Raw genomic sequence first — 21,379 nt, 5'->3', positions numbered from 1 at the left:
AGACCCGTGGAGACACCTGAGAGGTTCATGGGTGCTCGGACTGGAGTGTGACCAGCTGGCAGAGCTCCTTGTAATGAAAGGATGCTTGAGGATGCCATCAGGAGTGATCCTCTCTTTGGCATCCCAGCGGAGCATAGCCTTGATCAGATCCACACAATCCCTCAGGTCATCCGGGTCTTCGGCCATATCAGGGCGGTATTTCATCATCTCATCCAGGGGTTCAAATATAGACTCCAGTTCACTCTCACTCTCAGATCCACTCTCAGCATCACTGTCAGATTCACTGTCAGATTCACTGTCAGATTCACTGTAAGATTCACTGTCAGATTCACTGTCAGATTCACTGTAAGATTCACTGTCAGATTCACTGTCAGATTCACTCCGAGATCCACTTTGAGATTCACTTTCTCCTTTCTGAAACTCCCTGGGTGTCTTCAGGGTCCAGGAATCCCTGTCCTTCTTAAAGAAATACTGGGTATACAGCCCAGCATCCAGCAGATGTTGAGGTGGTGGTCCCAGCACTCCGATGATGTTCTGCAGTGTTTCATATGCGCTGTGGCCCTTAAAAAATAACAAGTAACAAAGCATTTCTCCCATCAGGCAACCCAGTGACCAGATGTCAATGGGCTCCGAGAAGGGAAGTCCAAACAGTAGCTCTGGTGCTCTCAGTCGAGTAATCTGGTGAATGTCTCCTGTTATGGCTTGTTTTGTGAACAAGGACAACCCAAAGTCAATGATTTTAACTCTGAGAGGTCGTTTGATGCGATCAACAAGCATGATGTTGTCCATCTTCAGATCTGCATGAATCACACCGACCCTCTTCAGCCCATCGAGGGCTACGGCCAGCTGCTGGACGATGACCCGGATTTCATCAAGAAACAGGACGTCACCACGGGAATTCATCCAGTCAAACAAGCTCATATCCAGAAGTTCATACTCCAAACTCAGGACACCATCAACATACAGCTCCCTGTACAATTTAACAATGTTGGCCTCGTCCAGCTTCTTTGCCATGAGGGCTTTCATGATCTCCGCCTGCAGGGACATAAAAATGTTAGTGAGTGATCTGATCAAATTAGCATTTCTTTCAATCGAAACATCAAGAAATCTAGTAGAGCTACTCAGACCCTATCAGTACGACTATTGCTGCCTTTTGTAAAGTAAAATTTCTGCCTTGATATTTGTCGTACCTCATCTTCCAAATCGTCTGGATTGTTGATCGATATTTTAACAGCCACCTCTTCATTGGTCTCTCGTTTCAAGCACCTGTACACTGCACCTTGGGCCCCTTTATCGAGTTGTTTGATGACTTTGTAGCACTCTGGAATGTAAGAATGCTGGGTTTCTGTAATAGGGTCTGGAATGATGGTGGGAGCTTCAGACCCGTGGAGACACCTGAGAGGTTCATGGGTGCTCGGACTGGAGTGTGTCCAGCTGGCAGAGCTCCTTGTAATGAAAGGATGCTTGAGGATGCCATCAGGAGTGATCCTCTCTTTGGCATCCCAGCGGAGCATAGCCTTGATCAGATCCACACAATCCCTCAGGTCATCCGGGTCTTCGGCCATATCAGGGCGGTATTTCATCATCTCATCCAGGGGTTCAAATATAGACTCCAGTTCACTCTCACTCTCAGATCCACTCTCAGCATCACTCTCAGATTCACTGTCAGATTCACTGTAAGATTCACTGTAAGATTCACTGTCAGATTCACTGTCAGATTCACTGTCAGATTCACTCCGAGATCCACTTTGAGATTCACTTTCTCCTTTCTGAAACTCCTTGGGTGTCTTCAGGGTCCAGGAATCCCTGTCCTTCTTAAAGAAATACTGGGTATACAGCCCAGCATCCAGCAGATGTTGAGGTGGTGGTCCCAGCACTCCGATGATGTTCTGCAGTGTTTCATATGCGCTGTGGCCCTTAAAAAATAACAAGTAACAAAGCATTTCTCCCATCAGGCAACCCAGTGACCAGATGTCAATGGGCTCCGAGAAGGGAAGTCCAAACAGTAGCTCTGGTGCTCTCAGTCGAGTAATCTGGTGAATGTCTCCTGTTATGGCTTGTTTTGTGAACAAGGACAACCCAAAGTCAATGATTTTAACTCTGAGAGGTCGTTTGATGCGATCAACAAGCATGATGTTGTCCATCTTCAGATCTGCATGAATCACACCGACCCTCTTCAGCCCATCGAGGGCTACGGCCAGCTGCTGGACGATGACCCGGATTTCATCAAGAAACAGGACGTCACCACGGGAATTCATCCAGTCAAACAAGCTCATATCCAGAAGTTCATACTCCAAACTCAGGACACCATCAACATACAGCTCCCTGTACAATTTAACAATGTTGGCCTCGTCCAGCTTCTTTGCCATGAGGGCTTTCATGATCTCCGCCTGCAGGGACATAAAAATGTTAGTGAGTGATCTGATCAAATTAGCATTTCTTTCAATCGAAACATCAAGAAATCTAGTAGAGCTACTCAGACCCTACCAGTACGACTATTGCTGCCTTTTGTAAAGTAAAATTTCTGCCTTGATATTTGTCGTACCTCATCTTCCAAATCGTCTGGATTGTTGATCGATATTTTAACAGCCACCTCTTCATTGGTCTCTCGTTTCAAGCACCTGTACACTGCACCTTGGGCCCCTTTATCGAGTTGTTTGATGACTTTGTAGCACTCTGGAATGTAAGAATGCTGGGTTTCTGTAATAGGGTCTGGAATGATGGTGGGAGCTTCAGACCCGTGGAGACACCTGAGAGGTTCATGGGTGCTCGGACTGGAGTGTGACCAGCTGGCAGAACTCCTTCTAATGAAAGGATGCTTGAGGATGCCATCAGGAGTGATCCTCTCTTTGGCATCCCAGCGGAGCATAGCCTTGATCAGATCCACACAATCCCTCAGGTCATCCGGGTCTTCGGCCATATCAGGGCGGTATTTCATCATCTCATCCAGGGGTTCAAATATAGACTCCAGTTCACTCTCACTCTCAGATCCACTCTCAGCATCACTCTCAGATTCACTGTCAGATTCACTGTAAGATTCACTGTAAGATTCACTGTCAGATTCACTGTCAGATTCACTGTCAGATTCACTCCGAGATCCACTTTGAGATTCACTTTCTCCTTTCTGAAACTCCTTGGGTGTCTTCAGGGTCCAGGAATCCCTGTCCTTCTTAAAGAAATACTGGGTATACAGCCCAGCATCCAGCAGATGTTGAGGTGGTGGTCCCAGCACTCCGATGATGTTCTGCAGTGTTTCATATGCGCTGTGGCCCTTAAAAAATAACAAGTAACAAAGCATTTCTCCCATCAGGCAACCCAGTGACCAGATGTCAATGGGCTCCGAGAAGGGAAGTCCAAACAGTAGCTCTGGTGCTCTCAGTCGAGTAATCTGGTGAATGTCTCCTGTTATGGCTTGCTTTGTGATCAAGGACAACCCAAAGTCAATGATTTTAACTCTGAGAGGTCGTTTGATGCGATCAACAAGCATGATGTTGTCCATCTTCAGATCTGCATGAATCACACCAGCCCTCTTCAACCCATCGAGGGCTACGGTTAGCTGCTTGATGATGACCCGGATTTCATCAAGAAGTATGAATTCGTTCTTGGACACAAGCCAGTCAATCAAGCTTATATCCAGAAGTTCATACTCCAAACTCAGGACACCATCAACATACAGCTCCCCGTAAAATTTAACAATGTTGGCCTCGTCCAGCTTCTTTGCCATGAGAGCTTTCATGATCTCCGCCTGCAGGGACATAAAAATGTTAGTGAGTGATATGATCAAATTAACATTTCTTTCAATCGAAGCATCAAGAAATCTAGTAGAGCTACTCAGACCCTACCAGTAGGACTATTGCTGCCTTTTATAAAGTAATATTTCTGTCTTGAAATTTGTCGTACCTCATGTTTCAAATCGTCTGGATCGTTGATCGATGTTTTAACAGCCACCTCTTCATTGGTCTCTCGTTTCAAGCACCTGTACACCACACAGTGTTCCCCTTTACCAATTTGTTCGATGACTTTGTAGGACTTTGGAATGTAAGAATGTTTGGCTCCTGCAGAAGGACCTGGAATGTGAGTGTTCTCGTTGCTGTTCATGGTAAAACACGATTCGCTGGCGGTCTTCCCTCTGTTATATCTCCACAGCAGTGTCTTAATAACACTGCAGTCTGCTGTCGATAGGATCTCTGACATGAGCCAGATACCGCTTTGATCTTTGAAAGACTTTCATCATTCATTCAGCGACACTGTGATCGTTTCCATGGCAACAAATTCACTGTCATGGTTGCTCGGTGCATCTTGTCTCCATGGCAACCTGGTGACTCTCTGTCTCACACACACACACACACACACACACACACACACACACACACACACACACACACACACACACACACACACAGCTGCCCACAAGGTAAAATTTCCTCTGGAATTTTTCTAGTTTCACGTTTGTTATCTTAGATTCATCTTCAACAAGGTTTTACCATGTTGCATCATTTTTGCTTCATTTTAGCCGTTTTAGATAACTTCAGCTCTTTTAAGGGGTTAGATGTATCGGCCTGTTTGTTAAATCTTGCAAATCATGCCGTTTTAACCTTTTTAGTTGTTTTCTTTAGAGAGCTTTTGAGAGCTTTTACTTATGTAGACATAAAAAAGATTCTTTGTTGGTAGAACAGTCGTGTCGCAACCGGTTGGTTCGATTCTCCAACTCACCCCGTCCACTCCAGTGTCCTTGAGCAAGACACTGAACCCCAAACTGCTCTCAGTGGATACATTGAGCACATTGCATGGCAGATGCCTCCACTGGTGTGTGAATGGGTGTGTGTGTGTGTGTGTGTGTGTGAATTGGTGAATGTGATATGCAGTTTTAAGCCCTCAAGCAACATAAAAAAAAGCACTATATAAGCCTATAACCATAAAACTTCAGAATTTTAACCTATTGAATAATTCTGTTTAAGCTGCTTTAATCATTTTGTTGTATTTTTGCTAGCACAGCATTTGAGTCGGTTTTGGGGTTTTGGCCATTTTTAAATGGCTTTGACTATTCTCGAATTGTCTTTTCCCATTTACACAGCGATAAAAAAATTCCTCTTCAGGAAGACTGCTAGCTGTGCAACAAAATCAAAATAAATGAAACTTTTGCATGAATTCGATTCTCATACCTCTTAGATAGCAGGATCCAGTTTAAAAGCTGACATTTCTGTAATGAACGTCCAATTAAAGCCATCATTTCCAGTCACACGTGTCTTTTTTGATGTGGCTTCATAACACGACCACAACCGCTGCACTCAGCCTTCACACCCAGCCCACAGCCACGCTGCCACAATGGGACTGGAAGTAGATTACGCAGAAAGAGCGTGTAATTGCCTCACTCTTTTGTTTAGTTTCACCTCTTCAGTGGAAGGTACTGAAAATATGAACAGAATTAAAAAAAAAAAAAAGGAGTGGAAATAGTCCTCACTGAACACAATGATGAGCTGCATGATTTAGTCACATGACTGGAAATGTGTGTGTGTGTGTGTGTGTGTGGGGGGGGGGGGGGGGGGGGGGGGGGGGGGGGTTTGTTATTTAAAACACGATGAAGTGTTTGTGCTCGCGGGGCTGTAAGCTGTTTCTAATGGACTCCTGAAAACAACAAGCGGCGCGTGACATCCGGGGTGGAAAATAAGCAGCGTCATCACAGAAACAGAAAAAAAAAAAAAAAAAAGAAAAACATCGGGGCGTGGCGAGCACACGATGTCACTTTTTAACGTCTTCAGAAATAAAAGTTTTCAGGGAGGGAAAATCTTAACAGCTCGCCGGTTTGGTGAAGTGGCACACACTGTGAGCAAGGCAGGTTGTGGCCCTGGCGCCACCGTAGAGAGGCTGCTCGACATATTCATTCTACATCTGTGTTTTCACCTCCTCGGACATCACCGCCGTTTTTCACAGCTTCTTCGTCTTTCTTCCTCATATTCCTCTGTCATCTACCTCACTCGTGATGCATGCATGCCTCTGGGATTCGCCATATGCTGCCTGAAAACTGCGTCTGCTGGGAGAACAGACATTTTCAAACGGCGTCAGAGGCTGAAATGAACGCAGAGAGGCGGGGATTTAAAGGGGGCTAAGGGGGTGGTTTTAGGAGTGTAATTTTCCATTTGTTTTCTCTCGAAGCTCAATTTGTTGGCTAAAAATGGAGAAACTAGTCGTTTATCCACCTCCAAGACTGAACCGTCACATACAACTGGATGTGGTTTGAAGAATCCAGTAGTCGTGAAGAGAAAAGGAGTTTTACTTAAAGAACATTTAGTAGTTGTTTATTTGGAGAATTTTAGGACGTGTCAGGTAAATGTTTGATCTTTGGAGCGAGCCACGACTCTTTAGATTGTGTTTCCCTGTCTCCATCAATCCGAACGAATCTTGTTTGTCCAGTCAGACTCCTGTTCTTCCTAACAAGCAGGCCAACTCTGTGATATAGTCTGTGAAAACCAGTGGTGGATGGATCAATGGCGAAAGTATCAATACGACCAAAGTCTTGTTTGGGCATCGACAGCCGCATTAGAGTAAAGAGCAGAAAATGGATCCGTCGCTTGTTGTTTTCGCCAACAATGCGCTGCATTAGCCACAAGAAAAGGAGCATCATCAGTGTCAGAATCGGTTATTCTGGGACTTTCTGTGTCTTCGTGTGAGATCAGGATGAAATCCTGCGTATTCAGCTCCACTCCGGTGTTTCTCAGACGTGGCACAGTTCGTCCTACCAAGACATCGCAACACCAAAGCCCCTCTTTCCTGTGCGGACGGTTTTTGCATAAAGGATCAGTTTCATGCTAGAAGGAATATTAACCCTTGAACGTCCTCGAAAAGAGAAGAGCAGTGGTTTTCGTTTTTGTCTTACAAACATATAGACAGAGATTTTAACATTTCAAAGCCACACAGATTCTTGATTTACTTCCTTTATTTGTTTTAGAGCATATTAGAGATGGACTCTTGAAACTACAGCTGGGTTCTCAAAAGTAGATTTTCATTATTTGAAAGAGACTCAGACTGTCTGACCGGGACTCTAAAACAGAACTGAGCTTTTTAAAAATAGAGACAGATTCTCAAAACTGAACTTTGGACTGTTTAAAACACACCTGCTCATTAAACCAGTGATAGATTTTTTTCTTTTCTTCTTGATAGCAGCTCCGGGATCTTTAAATTTAATAAGAATTCTTTCAAACGTCTGTGTGTGTGTGTGTGTGTGAGGTGCTGCAATTGAGGCCTGGAGGGGCATTCCTGATGTCAACACAGCTTCTGTACCTGCAGGTCTCGTGTGTGTGTGTGTGTGTGTGCGTGTGTGTGTGTGTGTGTGTGTGTGTGTGTGTGTGTGGGCCCCGTTGACATGCGGGCCGGTGTGTTTGTCTGCGAGTCCATCGGTCAGCTGTGTGTGAACGTGAGAACTCATTGGGATGTTTGATGTTTGCGTTTCTGTGTCTGTTGATCAGTGTGCATGTTAGAGTGTGCGTGTGTGTGTGTGTGTATGAGCGAGCATGTGTGTGTGTGTGTGTGTGTGTGTGTGTGTGTGTACAGCTGGAATAAAGCACCCCATTGATAAGAACAAGTTCTTCTTGTTAACGTATCAGTGGAGCTGGAGCCGAGCCAGCGCTGAAGTCCCAGGGGCGTATTTCTACACAGCTCCCCGCTATGACACGGCAGTCACTATTCTGCAACACACACACGCACACACACACACACACACACACAGCCCGGGAACTGAACATGTGTTAACACTCTCCTTCCAAGAGATACATTGAAGAGGACGTTGAGCAATGTTTGGTCTCACATCTCTGCGGCGGACGCCTTGCTCTGCAGCCGTCTAAAATGTTTCCATGTGCACCCTCCGCATTCCAACTACCTTTCTGGAGCATTTCTTCCCGAAGACACCCGACACCCAGGGGAAAGCAGATAGTCATGAGAAATACCTGCTAGCTCTGAGCAGTTTTAAATAACAGGAGGGGGGATTTTTGCCATTCCCCCGGTCTTCGTCTCTTTCTTTTTGTTTTTTTTTCCCCTTCCTGTCGTCAAGTGCATGTGCCAGCTATTGTTTTGCTCCTCCGGAGACGGAGCCAAGGCTGTTTTATGACAGTCATAATCACCACCCCTGGCGGCTGCGCCGGGACATCGGCTCCGATCGGCCGCAGCGGCCGCACCTCGCCGTCAAATAAAAGTGTCTGGATGAAGGTCGGTGGGAAGAACTCGAGGAGCCGAGTTTGTTCAGGCCGCCGCCGCCGCCGCCTCGTGCGCATTCCTGGACCGTCGCAGTAAATCTGCACGGGGCCGCGCGATTAATCACGACGGCGGCTCGAACAAGTGGCCCGCCGTGACAAATGTGTGCGGGCGGCGCTCGCTGGGAGCCCAGACACGGCGTTTAGCGTGCGAATTGCATACATCAAGGGCGCGTCTTAACGAAAAGCAGGCGCTAATGTACGGGCCCCCGAGAGCCGCTAACATCTGCTTTCGTGTAGGAATCAGGAAACATGAGGGCACCGTGAGGGGATGTACACGACCACAATGACAGACGAGGGCTCGGCTCGCCGGCTAAATTTAACGCATCGTCGTCGTCCCGCCAGCGTTTGAAGCGCAATCACGCCGGCTATCGAATCGATACGGGAACGCTCAGGAAGTAGTGTGGGAATTCGAGCATTTAAAGAGCACCAGCTCTCGTTTTCCAGATGGCTTTGATATGGATCACAGCGGTGTCACCACCAAAGCATGCTTTCCGTTATTGAGAGTGTTTAAAAGCTTTGCGTCTTAAAGCAAATGCAAAGTGACAAATCTAAAAAAAAAAAAAAAGTCCAGACAAAGAGAAGTGGGGTAGGTTCTGCGAACGGAACTGTCCCTCGTGGGCAAACCGCGTAATATCTGCATCAAACCCGATCCGTCCACCGTTCCCGTTTCTAACCGTGCAATCAGGGGCGCTGCCAGAGCCCTGATGAGTCGGTGATAAGACGGAACAACAGGCCGCTGCGGTTCTGATGAGAGGCCGCGCTCGCTTTAGCATCTTCAGCTGGGACTGAACATCATCTCATCGGCTCCTCGTCTTCCAAAAACCCCGTCTGACAGGAACAGAATAATCCCACGAGCTGCTGAAAGTCCTTCCACTCCTCGGATGAGCACCGTTTGACTTGTGATACCTTGTTGAAAAAGGACTTTTTCCTTCTCGCTTTCTCGCCTCAGGCATGATGCGGCGTTCCTGAAGAGAGGGGAGGAAAAAAAAACAAAACTGGAGAGCTTATCGTGTAATTATGACCGGCTTTCGGAAAGGATCTCATGTTTATAAGAAAATGCAGAGCGCACTAATGGGACCGACGTCGCTACAGCTCACAACTTGTCTCAGAATTTCTTCAGCACTGGGAAAACATCCAGTGCTCCAAGACAAGGTTGAACAGAAACTCAAGGAAAATTACGGAGAGTGTTGGAGGACAGAAATAGAAACAGTATTCCAGCGTCCTGAGACACAGGTTGAACTTTGTTAACATTTAAACAAGTGAACATGTTGCCAAGTCGGCTACCTTTAACCTCATAACCGTCCGCTCGTAAACGGACTTTACTCAGAACACAGTTTATGGCTTCAGGAGTCTCAGGGCGGTTTAAATGATTCATCACTTTCACACACGTAAACAAGGCTGTGGTGCTGTCGTAGTGCTCCGGAGTGGGGAATCAAACCACCAACCTTAGGATTGGAAGTTAATTTGCTGAGGGAGTGAACCAAATATGCACATAACAACGCAGTGCCATGTGCTCCTGTGCTTGTGTTCAGCACGACAGTGTGCTAAATAGGCTTTTTGCTAGCTTCGGTCTCTGTGAACACGTTAGCTTTCTGTCATTAGCCGCAGTCAGTTCGTCCACTGTGGTTTTCTGTTGAAGGTCTGAGATTAAAACAATTAACCACAAATGTGCTTCTGAAAATGAAAATATAATTGATTATTTCATTTATTTGTCAGTTCAACACTCTAAATATGCACGCAAGGCCGTTTTAAGCATGTTCACAGCATTCAAATGTAATTATGATCATAGGGGATAAAGAAAGAAGAGAAACAAATAATCTCATAAAGTAATTTTGATTTTCATGTTCTAATATCAAGTGATGACTGGAATAGTTCATCACGAATCACAGTTATATAAAAGTTTCATGTGTAATATTTCATGAATTTTGTGTAAATTCATGCAAAAAAAAATGTATAATTTGAAATGTGCCTGTAAGTGAATGAACTGCTGTTAAAAAAAAAAACTTCTAAAACTGCGTCAAAAACTTATTGTTAGTGAGATTTTTAGTTGGATTGATAAAACAATGTATTGTTTTCTTTCCAAATGCAGCGACTTTGAACTGAAATGAAGCACAGAGAAGCTGCGAGTGTCGGTTTCCAAACCGATGCACTATATCCTGAATGTCTGATTCATCTGGAGCTCCCTTCAACATCAATAATAAAATATGATTATTTTATTAAACTCCTTAAATTCAGCTCCAGAGGAACCGCTTTCCCCTCATCGCAGCTCGATATCAATTCAACAGCTTGAAAAGCCTTCGTTTTCCTCTCGCTGTGCTAATCTTTATTTCAAGCAATGGGCTCTTGAGATGAAAGAAAACTTGATTACCTTTTAAAAAAGAAAAGAAGGAGCTTGTGTCACCTCGGGAGTGTGTTTGTCTCACGGATCAAAGTCGGGCCTCGGCTCCGAGCCTTTCATTTGAGCGACGCCGACTCGGGTTTCTGCCTCCTTGCTTTGTCCGCGGCCGGCGGCGGACTCGTAGGTGGGGTCACGCGGTCGCCAAAATTGTAGGTCTCACGCCCGCCATGAGCGCTAATGCCGACGTAACTAAATATATTCAGGAAGCAGAAGCAGCTGCGGCCGGGGGTTCAGGTGTGGGTGGTTTCAGGTCACGGGGAAGGGGGCGGGGCTTACCTGGAAAACAGGAACCCAACCGAACCGTTCTGTCCAGAACGTGCAGGTCCTCGGTGCCTTTCTGCACGTTTTCCTCTGTTACTCACAAGCCGGACGACTCGTTTCACTCAGATTAACATCCTCAAAGGAGTTCCGCTAAAATCAGAATTCAGTCATGCAGTTACAGGCAGGGTGAATGTTTTATTTTCTTTCCCTTCTGGGAAAGTACGATTCTCAAATGTGTATTTTTAACTGAACATGTACATGTGAAACTCTGAGGTTTGCAGACTTCAGGAGTCGTTTCACCACTTAAACCAAATAAAATGATCTGGAGCCACAAAGTGGGTTTGTGCTGCAGAATAAACACAACAAGACTGACAAACCTGCAGGTATGGATCTACTACATTTGTCTTTGAGAAGTTTAGGGCTAGTTTATCAGTGTTGTCTGTTTTAGATACTTTCACTGTTCAAGTTGTTTAATATGATTTAAAGGTTTTAGCTGCTTCTTTGCAGTTTGGGTTTTGGGAATTTTGTCCATTTTTGCTGCTTTAATTAATGTTATATATTGTTTTCTTCACTATTTTAACCATTTGAATCTGTAAAACCGTATTTTTCAACTAATTTAGCAGCTTCAGACGGAACTGATTTTGGATATTTTAGCTGTTTTGGCCATTTTTAGCAGTTTTTAGGTTTTCCCACAGTGTCGTGGCTCCCAGTCCATATTTTCCAGGTCCTGGTAAAAGTCCACATTCTCCTGGACTTGGTAGTTTTATATTACAGCGTTACCTTTAACAACCATCCAGCTTGGCCGTCTGTCCATGCGAGGGTCCGCCTGCTCGCCGTTGTTAGTGTTTTTGTGTGTTTTGCTGTCTGTGTGCGGTTGTCATGTCATCATTTCCCTGCAGTTGTGACAGTTTGAGGAGAGAGACGCTCTCTGTTGTGAACACGGCGGCGACATGACGACCAGAATCCTCTTGTTTAAAGTCACTTCTGTCAACACGTTCATTAAAACCAAACCACGCCTTCTCCCAATTCCTCTAACGTTTTTTTCTTTTCTTTTTTTTTGACTGCTGTTATTCTGGGTCTTATAAATAACTGATAAAGACCAAAAGCTGTGACGCAGCGGCCTTAATGCGCGGCGGCATCGGGGACAGGTGCGCCGACTTATTCCCCACCTTTGGTGCGACAGCGCAATTAATCTGCTTTGTGCCGAGTTAAGAGCAGAAGAGTGGACGTTGGAAGGAGACAAATGAAAAACCAAAAGGGGAAGTCATGAATTTTACAGTGAAGCGACTAGTACCTGACCTCGGGAAGCTTTTACTCCATCTTCCTCCTTTTTTTTTTTTTTTTTTTTTTTTTTTCCCCCCCTTGAGATAAAAATGAGCAAGACGAGTGAAGCCGTCGTCTCCTCCCGAAATAGAAAAACAAAAGGAGGATAGGTGATGCCGGCGTCGGGGGGGAGATAGCAGCCATATGTGATCCATTTACAACAGCATGCTTCAATTAATCTGGGCACGGTGGCAGGCGCCGGGGTTGGGCCCCGTGCCACCGCGGCGAAGGGGGGGGAGGGGCGACGTGCCGCCCGGCCCAGGCATGAGCGATGGAATCAGATCTCTCAGGATCGATCGCTTCCCCCCCCCTCCTGCCAGAACTTCCGTGGAAAATAAAGCGGTAAATATCACGTCCACCTCGAGGCGGCAGAGTCACAAAGCAAAACCCCCCCGGTGTCCAGATGGAGCCGCAGATTGTTCGAGAGGCGGCGACTGCCTCAGCAGAACCGTCTCCCGTCTCCGTTTATGTTCCTCGCGACATGTCGACCAGCACTGGAGGATCCTGTAAAGTAAATTTAAAAAAAAGAAAAACCTCTCACAGCTGCGTATCTCGGGGGCGTGTCGTTGCGAGGAGTTTTATTCCAACTCCCGAGCAATATTCCTCAATCAGAGCAGTAAAAACAGCATCGAGTTACAGCGGCGCCTGCTAACGATAACACGGGGATTGTTAGCTTGAATAAATAGCCCGAAAACTTTTCTCTCTTCCCCTCTTTTAATCTAATGATGATGAATAGAACAGAGGAGAGAATCGAGATGTGAGATATTAAATTACGGCCCTTGATAGGGAGCGACGGTCGGCGTGGCGGAGCATTAAAGGCGCTAGCTTAGCCGCGTCTGACAGAATAATTATATTTTTCCGTGAGCTGGTTCACCTGACGCGATCTGGATTTACCCAGATTCCCGCCTCCCGTGGCGGGTGTGTGATGGAGGGGGGGGGGGGGGGGGGGATAAAGCAGATAATGGGGGCCTTTCAGGCGTCCCTCACAATGGACGCGCCGGCGGCTAAAGCGTCTCCGCGCTTCCCAGGCAATTAAACGTCTCCGGCAGGAATAAAGATTGGCACAGCGTTTAATCCGAGTGAAGACACGGGAGCACAGAAGTGGAGTGAAAGTGAAGAACGTCCCCATCCCGAGAGTGTGTGCGCGCGTGTGTGTGTGTGTACGTACAGATAAGCTAGCCCGCTAACAATAAAGCGATAAATATTATCGCCAGAAAACAAAGTTCGTCCCTTCAGATTCCTCTGCCTTACATACACAAACAGGCAAAACCACGCCATGTGCTCAGACGCTGTAATTATCTTTAATTAAAATATTGCAATTAATAAGTGTCTTAATAAGTGTCTCCGCCAGTGTAAATTGTTGTGAGACGGTCTCCGCTCGACACTAATTTGAAGCGGGGCAATAATAAATCAGCTGTCGGAGGAGGACAGGGTTCAGGGGACTGTGGTGTTTTGCTGTGGCGGGGTTCAGTTAATTAGTGGAAGGAGAAAGCTGAAGATAAACACAGATTGTCGCACAGGCACAGGCAGAAGCCTCAGACAGCTGCGGGGTCCCGGCCGGCTCCAGGCGGCGGTCAGACGGGAACGGCCGGCGAGGCGCCGCCGCCGCACACCGCCTCAGGCTGAGAGATCACGCTCACTGACGCCTGGAGTGCTTCTTCTTCTCTATCTGTGATTGTTTTCTGATTTATAATGTTTCTCACTGAAAGAATGATTGAGCCAAGTGAAATATGTATTTATATCAGCTAAAATGACTTGGTGGTTTTGTTTGACACCTGTGCTAAAATGACTAAACCTACCTGAACTGCACGCTCTGCTAAATCAACTCAAATAGCTAATATGCTAATATAACTAAATGGTTAAACTAGCTATAACGTCTTAAACAACAATTCTAGCTAAACTCAATGTAATGACTGAACCAGCCGTGAGAATTAAAACAGCCAAACAGCAATACTGGTTAAAGATGAAAAAAAAAGTAAGGAAAATGAAATTAGCTAAAATAACTGTGACAGCCAAAACATGAAAAACAGTCATGACGGCTCAGTGTAACGTCTCCACCAGCTGAAACGGCCAAAACAGCTAAAACAGCTGTAAGTGCTCAAACATCTGTATCGACTAAACCAGCAGAAGCAGCCATAAGTCCTTCAACAAAATAAATCTATGATTATACGTATACGGTGTTTCTGATGTCTCTGGAATTTCTCTGGACATTCGAGGCATTGATTTAGAAACTGCAGCAAAATCCTTTCCCTCAAGCTTCCCTGAAGATCAACGCGATAAAACTGTTTGGATTAAACTTTTTTCTGTGTGAAAATGGTGAATATTCATTTTTGTTCTTTCTCAGTTTGTCTTAATCTGTTTCAACTTGTAATCCTGCTCATTTCACCTGAGAACAAAGGAAGCTCTGGGGAGAAGAAATCCCCTTTCCTAATCTGGAGTCATCTCCGAGCCCTTCCTGCTGGTTTCCACCAAAACAGCTTAATCAGAAGTCAGCCCGGGTCAAACGGAGTAACGTGAGGCCGAGAAACCAGACGGAATAATCAGAGATGCTCAGTCGGAGGTGACAGATCCGCCGATACGCTTCCCCCCCCCCCCCCCCCCCCCCCCCCCCCCCCCACCGTTTGAAGCCGTTAAACACTTCACTTTTATCTGCCTGCAGTCAAAACAGAGCCGGGGATGGCTGAGTCAGGCCTGAGCGTCGGCTCGCTCGCTCCCTCGCTCGCTCGCTGACTCACCGACCTCCGGCGTTCGGAGCGCTCCAGCCTGGAAGGCAGCGGCGGCCCCCGAGCCCCTCTTCCACCCACCCAGAAGACTTCCTCCTCGCTGCAGTCAGGAGGGGAAATTCGGCCCAGATGTGACTTCAAACGGCAGAAAAGCTGCGGGGATTGGAGGTGGGATCAGGCCCATCTCTCCCCTGACCTTGAGACCCGCTCCTTCCTGGCATTTGTCTATTTTCCTCCTCTACTGTTCTTTCTCCGGCGAGCTGTTTTACTTTTTCCCCTTCAGAACGTCTCCTGCTGTTTCCAACAAGCCTGCGCCGTGTCGCTCTCGCTTCGCCCAACACCGCCGCGCACCTTAAAAAAAAAAAAAAAGAAAAAGAAAAATCCCTCTGAAGAAGCAAGTTTATACCAAATAGCGTGAAAATCAGGGATTTGTAAAGTTGTGAGAGCACACGCTGAGACTCTTCTCAGCTGAAAACAGCCACACATCAAGCAGGCTCCGCCTGGGCTTCGTGTGTTTTCCTCGTGAAGGTGCAGACGCGCCAGTGTTTCCAGGAAAAAGCTTCGGCGCAGATCAAACTGAAATGCGACTCGCTGTAAAACATCACAGGTCATTAGGAAAACAGAGGGATGGAAATTCAAGGGCTCCTTTCTAGTTTCTTGCATAATTACTCAACAAGGCAGGAATTAGCATGTTGTTGTATTAGGAAAACAAACCTCAAGGACTTTTAACAGACGTGGCTCTCCAGCAACACGACTCTTTTTGAAAGCTTTCCCTGCACATGCTCAGTGGATGGCACGCTACTTTTCTGGGAAGAAAAGACAAAAAAAAAGATGCATTTTCACATGAAATGTCGTGTAAACAGGGTGTGACGGTCCACATCAGCGGTGTCTCATACTAAATGTGAAGGATTCCCACGTTTGTTGGGAATCACACACACCAAATATCACACTGGGTTTGAACGGAGCGCCGCACTGCCGGGCTGGACCGCCGCTGTCACATAGAGATTCGTCACAGCGGCGAGCGGCGCCGTGTCAGCACGAAGCGGCCGCCGCTCGTCTCGGCAGCTCGCCGTGGCGGAGGCCGGTGGTCACAGACGTTAAATCTCCACACGTCAGAACTCCGTCCTCTTTTGAGCGACTTCAAATATCTTCACCTTTTTTTTTTTTTTTTTTTTAATCGTTTTCCTCCTCCACACCCCCGCCCCCGCCCCCGCCCGGCCTCCTCCTGCTCTGCATCCCTCCCTCAGCAGAACCACAGGGGCTTGCTTGTTGTCAAGTCAGTGTTTTTGCAGCCTGGCATTAGCACAGGGCAGCATTCAGCCAGTCGGTCAGGCCCCCCCTGCATCCAGCCGGGGCTCCGCCTCCTCCCAGCCCACGTGTGAGAGCGAGCTGCCGCCCCCGCCGGCCCCCGGCGGAGCGTCGGCAGACCGCCGGCGGCCCCGCTGGCCGTTTTACGCTCGTCTTATTAGAGCCGCTTTACGCCCGGCGGATAAATCTCTGACCGTTTTAAACGCCACACTAACACCCGCCCCGACTCGCCGCGCTCCTCCGCCACAGTCTGGGACTCATTTGTTCCACTTTAACGATGAAACAGGCGGCGAGGAGCGCACTGTTTACCCTATCTATATTTCATCATTAGGCAGAGCCCACTTCCTGTTCCACTCTATTTTATGTTTATTGTGCGATCGGTGTGCGATCGCTGTACCGTATTAGCGTTTGTAAAAATGGGAAAAGAGGCGTTTCGGTTCGCAGCGGAGGAGGAAGAGCGGAGGAAGGGTTGGTGCAGCCGTCTCCGCGCTGTGACATTAGATGCATGCAGATTGATAATCGACGGGGGCAAACATAATTACATCGCCTCAGAAATTAATGAAGGCATTGATCGCCCACTCGAAACATCATCCGCATATTTCTCCTTAAAACCAATGAAATCTCGAGCGGCAGGCCGTCCAATTACACCGCGTTACCGGTACTTCTTCATGACTTCCAAGGCTTTCCCCCTTTTTTTTTTTTTTTTTTTCACTTTTAGCTTAAACACTGATGTGTTTGCCACCTTTGAAGTGCTCTCAGTGTCCAGATGTAAAGGCGCGCGGGGAGAGGAATGTGATAAGCTAATGACGTCTCCGGGGAGCCGGAGCAAACACGGCCCAGGGAGAAGCAGCATATCTGCATATCTGAGTGGCCGCGGTGTTTTTTTCCTGGCCGCTGCCCTCCTCCAGCGCCGTTCGGGGCCGGGACGGCAGCAGATGGACCGGCCGCGCTTTGATGTGCTCTGGGGGTCGAGTGTATCTGCGGCGTTTATCAAGGTACACAAGCGTGCAGAGTAAATACGCCACGCCAAAAACTCAGGGAAGGTCTCCGGGCAAGGCGAGGGGAATTTCCACTCCGAGACTCTGGAGACGGTGCAGACTGAAATATTTCCCTCCATGTGTGCAGAATTCATTCGAAATGCAGTCCGGCCAGAGTAAGCACAGCCTCAGGATATTGTTGTTTTTCTTCTCACCTATTTGGCCCCAAATATTTGATCCTGTTTGGAAGTTCAGCTATTAATAAAGGTAATGCAATCAAACAAATGAAGATAAACTGATGTTTGTTGCTTTACTCGTAGGAAGTGATCGCCTGTTTTCCCACACCGAGCAGGACCTCGGCCACTTATCTGCTCCTCGCGAACACACCGTCCTCCGCTCATTACAAAACGCTAGAATGACGAGGTCGGGCTGTTGTTTCAGAGGAGATTCCTGTTTCTCAGTCATGCTGTGGTGTTGTGCCGGTGGTCACGTCAGTCGCCGCATTTCTATTGGCCGGTGAGCAGCCGCAGGTCGGAGCAGCATGGAATTTCAAGGACACACATGTACAATGTAGAAACACAGCTTGTTCAGAGGTTGAACATCAGTGTCGAAGGCAGGGGCCTCGACCAGGGGGCGGATTATCGGATTATAACATTTAATTACAGTTAAAAACATTCAGATATCTGTAAAGTTAAAAGTTATTTCCATATTGGGAAATAATGACTGGACTTTACTATTTGTCTCTGTTCCAATATGTCAAAAGAGTGTGTGTGTGTGTGTGTGTGTGTGTGTGTGTGTGTGTGTGTACACTATTCATACATGACACACAATCAGGAAGCAGCAGAGGAAGTTTATAGGAAGATTTCATTTGCTTCTATTAATCAGTTTTTTTTTGTTCTAATATAATTCATTTCCAGTACAGGATGGTTTACGTCTAAAATCCTTCCCGCTGATTTCACTTGACAACAATGAAGCAAATCAAATTAACAGGCTGCATAATGGCCCGGCCGCATTGCCTGCGGAGCGCCGGCTCCTTCCTGCCCGATCCGAGCGTCTGTCACCGCGTCCTCGTCCGCGTGCCAGAAAGAGACGCTCCGCAATGCCGCGCCGACCGGGAACAGAGCGAGCGGCTGCAAAACACGTCCATCAAGGAGAAAATAAAAATAGGCTGTTTCCTCTAAATTCGCCCGATCAATAATTCATGCCGCGCAGAGAAGCTTGATTTATGAAGGAATTAAACGTTGTGGACTGGGCCTCGCCGCCGCCAGGAATTGAACATGAAAGGCTCCGGCGCCGCGAACGAGCAGACCGTCGCGTGAGGAGCTGAGGCCTATAAGCCGACGTGCGCACGTGCACGTGCGCAGGGCGAAGCGACGAGAGCGACTCGGGCGTGCTGGAGGAGTCGGGTCGCCGCGAGTCAAACGGGAGATCAAAGGCAAAGCGCGCACCTGCTGACCCGCGGGGGGTCCCGTGACTCCCGCGACCTCTGACCCCTGACCCCGGCCCAACGGAAAAACACTGAACATGACAGTTTTACTGGTATTAAAGCACGACGGGACGCTCGAATCCCCGCTCTGCTGCGGGTGACTTATGTTCCTGGGCTGCTCCGAGTCAGGAAGTGTAAATTAAAAAAGACAAGCGCAGGATCAAAGCGTCTGTCGGTGGCTGGGGTCTCCGGTGAGTTGTTACCAAAAAGCACCAGAGAAATACATTTGTTCCAACTTCTAGGGAAGAAGAGATATAGACTTGTCATGGCTGGTGGACGCAGCTTTCCAATTTTTTTTCTTTTTTTAAAAAGTACGTGAAGAGTAGCAGATACAACTCAATTCTGAGACCTGAGCTGAGAGATCAGTGGTGCTAACATGACTGCTAGCAAACTAGCATTAGCCTCAAAACCGTGCTGTAACAGTGAGTTTACAAAAACATGCAAAATGCAACAGCTTTACAGATTTGGGGGACATTTCAATGCATTTTGCACCAGAATGCATCAGGCTCCCTTTTCAAAAGAGGAAACAGCATTTATGAAGTTAAAAACACACAGGATTACCTACCCTCAGATCTCACAGGCTCGCAGCCCCGCTCCACATTCAACACTGCACCGTTAAGTTTGTGTTTCACTCGGAAAGACAAAGCTAGCGAGCGGGTGTCGGCTGACATGCTAATTAGCTCTGTAAGGCTAGCCACAGTGGCTCAAGTTCAGGGACTCCCAACCACCCCAGTGTGATCTGATGTGCAATCTAGTCTGAACAGACACTTCAATGGTGGCATCTTCTGGAGTTTTAGTGTGGCACATTTTGGCAAATACCAGTGAGAATTTTGTCTGTTTGGTCTTTAATCCTCGTCGGCTCAGCACCAACGTCCCTCGTCGCTCAGCTGAGTTACAGAACGTCTGAATTCACTCCAGCATTCTCGATAACATCACTGATCCCTATAACACACACCAAGTGATCGTCATTGTGATTCACACTTATGTTTTAAGTGTTCAGTGATCGTTGCACATGAGAATCTGTATTGCGAGAGAGAAACGCAGTGAATGGCATGTTAACTCATTTTCTGTTACACCGTGCTTTTCACGCCGATAATGCGCCGATAAGGTTTTAGAAACTGTCTTCACGCAGTCTTACATGAAAACTTGAGGGTCGATTAGCAGAATTAGTCGATTCTGAAATGCTGAAAATAATGTAGTTTTCATTTTGGGCCACTAGTGGGAGCTGATGTCTGTTTATGTCGTGAAATCGCAAAAACATGCCTGCAGAGGAAAACACTGCTGATACTGTCCGTCTGCCAGCTGTGGTGTGAATGCGCAGGTTCAGAAAAGTTGTGCTTTCGTCCTTTTCCACAGAGACGGAGTCGTAACTTTTCCGAAAACTTTTTAAACTGTTTTAGAAGAGTTGTGTTTTCAGTGGTCGAGCTCCATTGCCATGTAAACAGACCCCAAAATGAAAGTCTTCAGTTTTCTCTTGAAAATATAACATATACTATAATAAAATGGAATAAATCAGTTTAAAAATGAGCCACCTTGACTTAAATACAAGTAAATAAAATCTGCATATAAATTACTGATAATTATTTCACCACCCATGTAAGCCAAAACATGGATTAAATTATTCCTGTGAAGTCAGTAATATTAAAATATGTTGATTACAGAAATTATGGGAATTATAAAACTTTGGGAGCGAGTTTCAGAAAATCTGTCTGATTTCCCTGAAAGTGTTCACGATTCCAAGACGCTATTTCCCCTGTAGTATTGAGTCATCGGTAAAAGATAAAAATAGAATTTTAAAAAGTGTAGCCTATGTCTTCCAAGGCTGGAGGAAGTAAAGGTGCAGAGCAAACTGAAGCCCCCCCCCTGTTGGATGGTAGAAGAACTGCATGTCGACGTCTAAAGTGAGAATAACAAAAACAGCACATAGTAAAAATTAGGGAAAAATAACATTGATATTCATGTCGGTTGAGTAAACCTGGCTTTTGAAAGCACAGCTGTTGTTATTTTTGTCTTTATTTGTGTTACTATGCTCTACACTACTTATAACAGATTGTCGACATTGATTCTTCCAGTATTTTGATGTGCGTTTTTTGATCTTATTCTATTCAAAGAGACAAACATAGCAGAATCAGTGAAATTACAAATGAAGTGATTAATTACAAAAACAGAATGTGTTGCAAATGTTTCACGAAATATACAGTAGATGAAATTCACTCAACCTGCCAACAGCAGGTCTTTCCAGTTTGCACCATATGGCTAGTTTCTACATTTCCTTTGAACCCGGGGCCATTTAACCCAATGTGGCCCCAATTGTATTTATTTTCATGATTATTATTATTATTATCAAAGACTAATTTCAGTTTAACACTCACATCGAGTTCAGCTTGACCCTGAGCGGACCCGGATGAAAACACAGAGAAGAGAAATAATTCAATTACAGAGGGAAATTTATTCAACCACTGATCCACATGGAACAAAACACAGAACAAATACAGAACTTGAAAAAAAAAGAGTTGAAAAATCAGTCAGAATTAAACATGGTGTGATTTTAAACTCTGCTGGTGCAAAAAACTGTTTGTTTGTTTGTTTGTTTTATTGAGATCCCCATTAGCTACTGTTAAAACAGTTGCTATTCTTCCTGGGGTCTAAACTTCATC

Source organism: Salarias fasciatus, chromosome 15 (genome assembly GCF_902148845.1).
Source record: "Salarias fasciatus chromosome 15, fSalaFa1.1, whole genome shotgun sequence".
Taxonomy (NCBI): Eukaryota; Metazoa; Chordata; class Actinopteri; order Blenniiformes; family Blenniidae; genus Salarias; species Salarias fasciatus.
Note: the sequence above shows the minus strand (reverse complement) of the source record.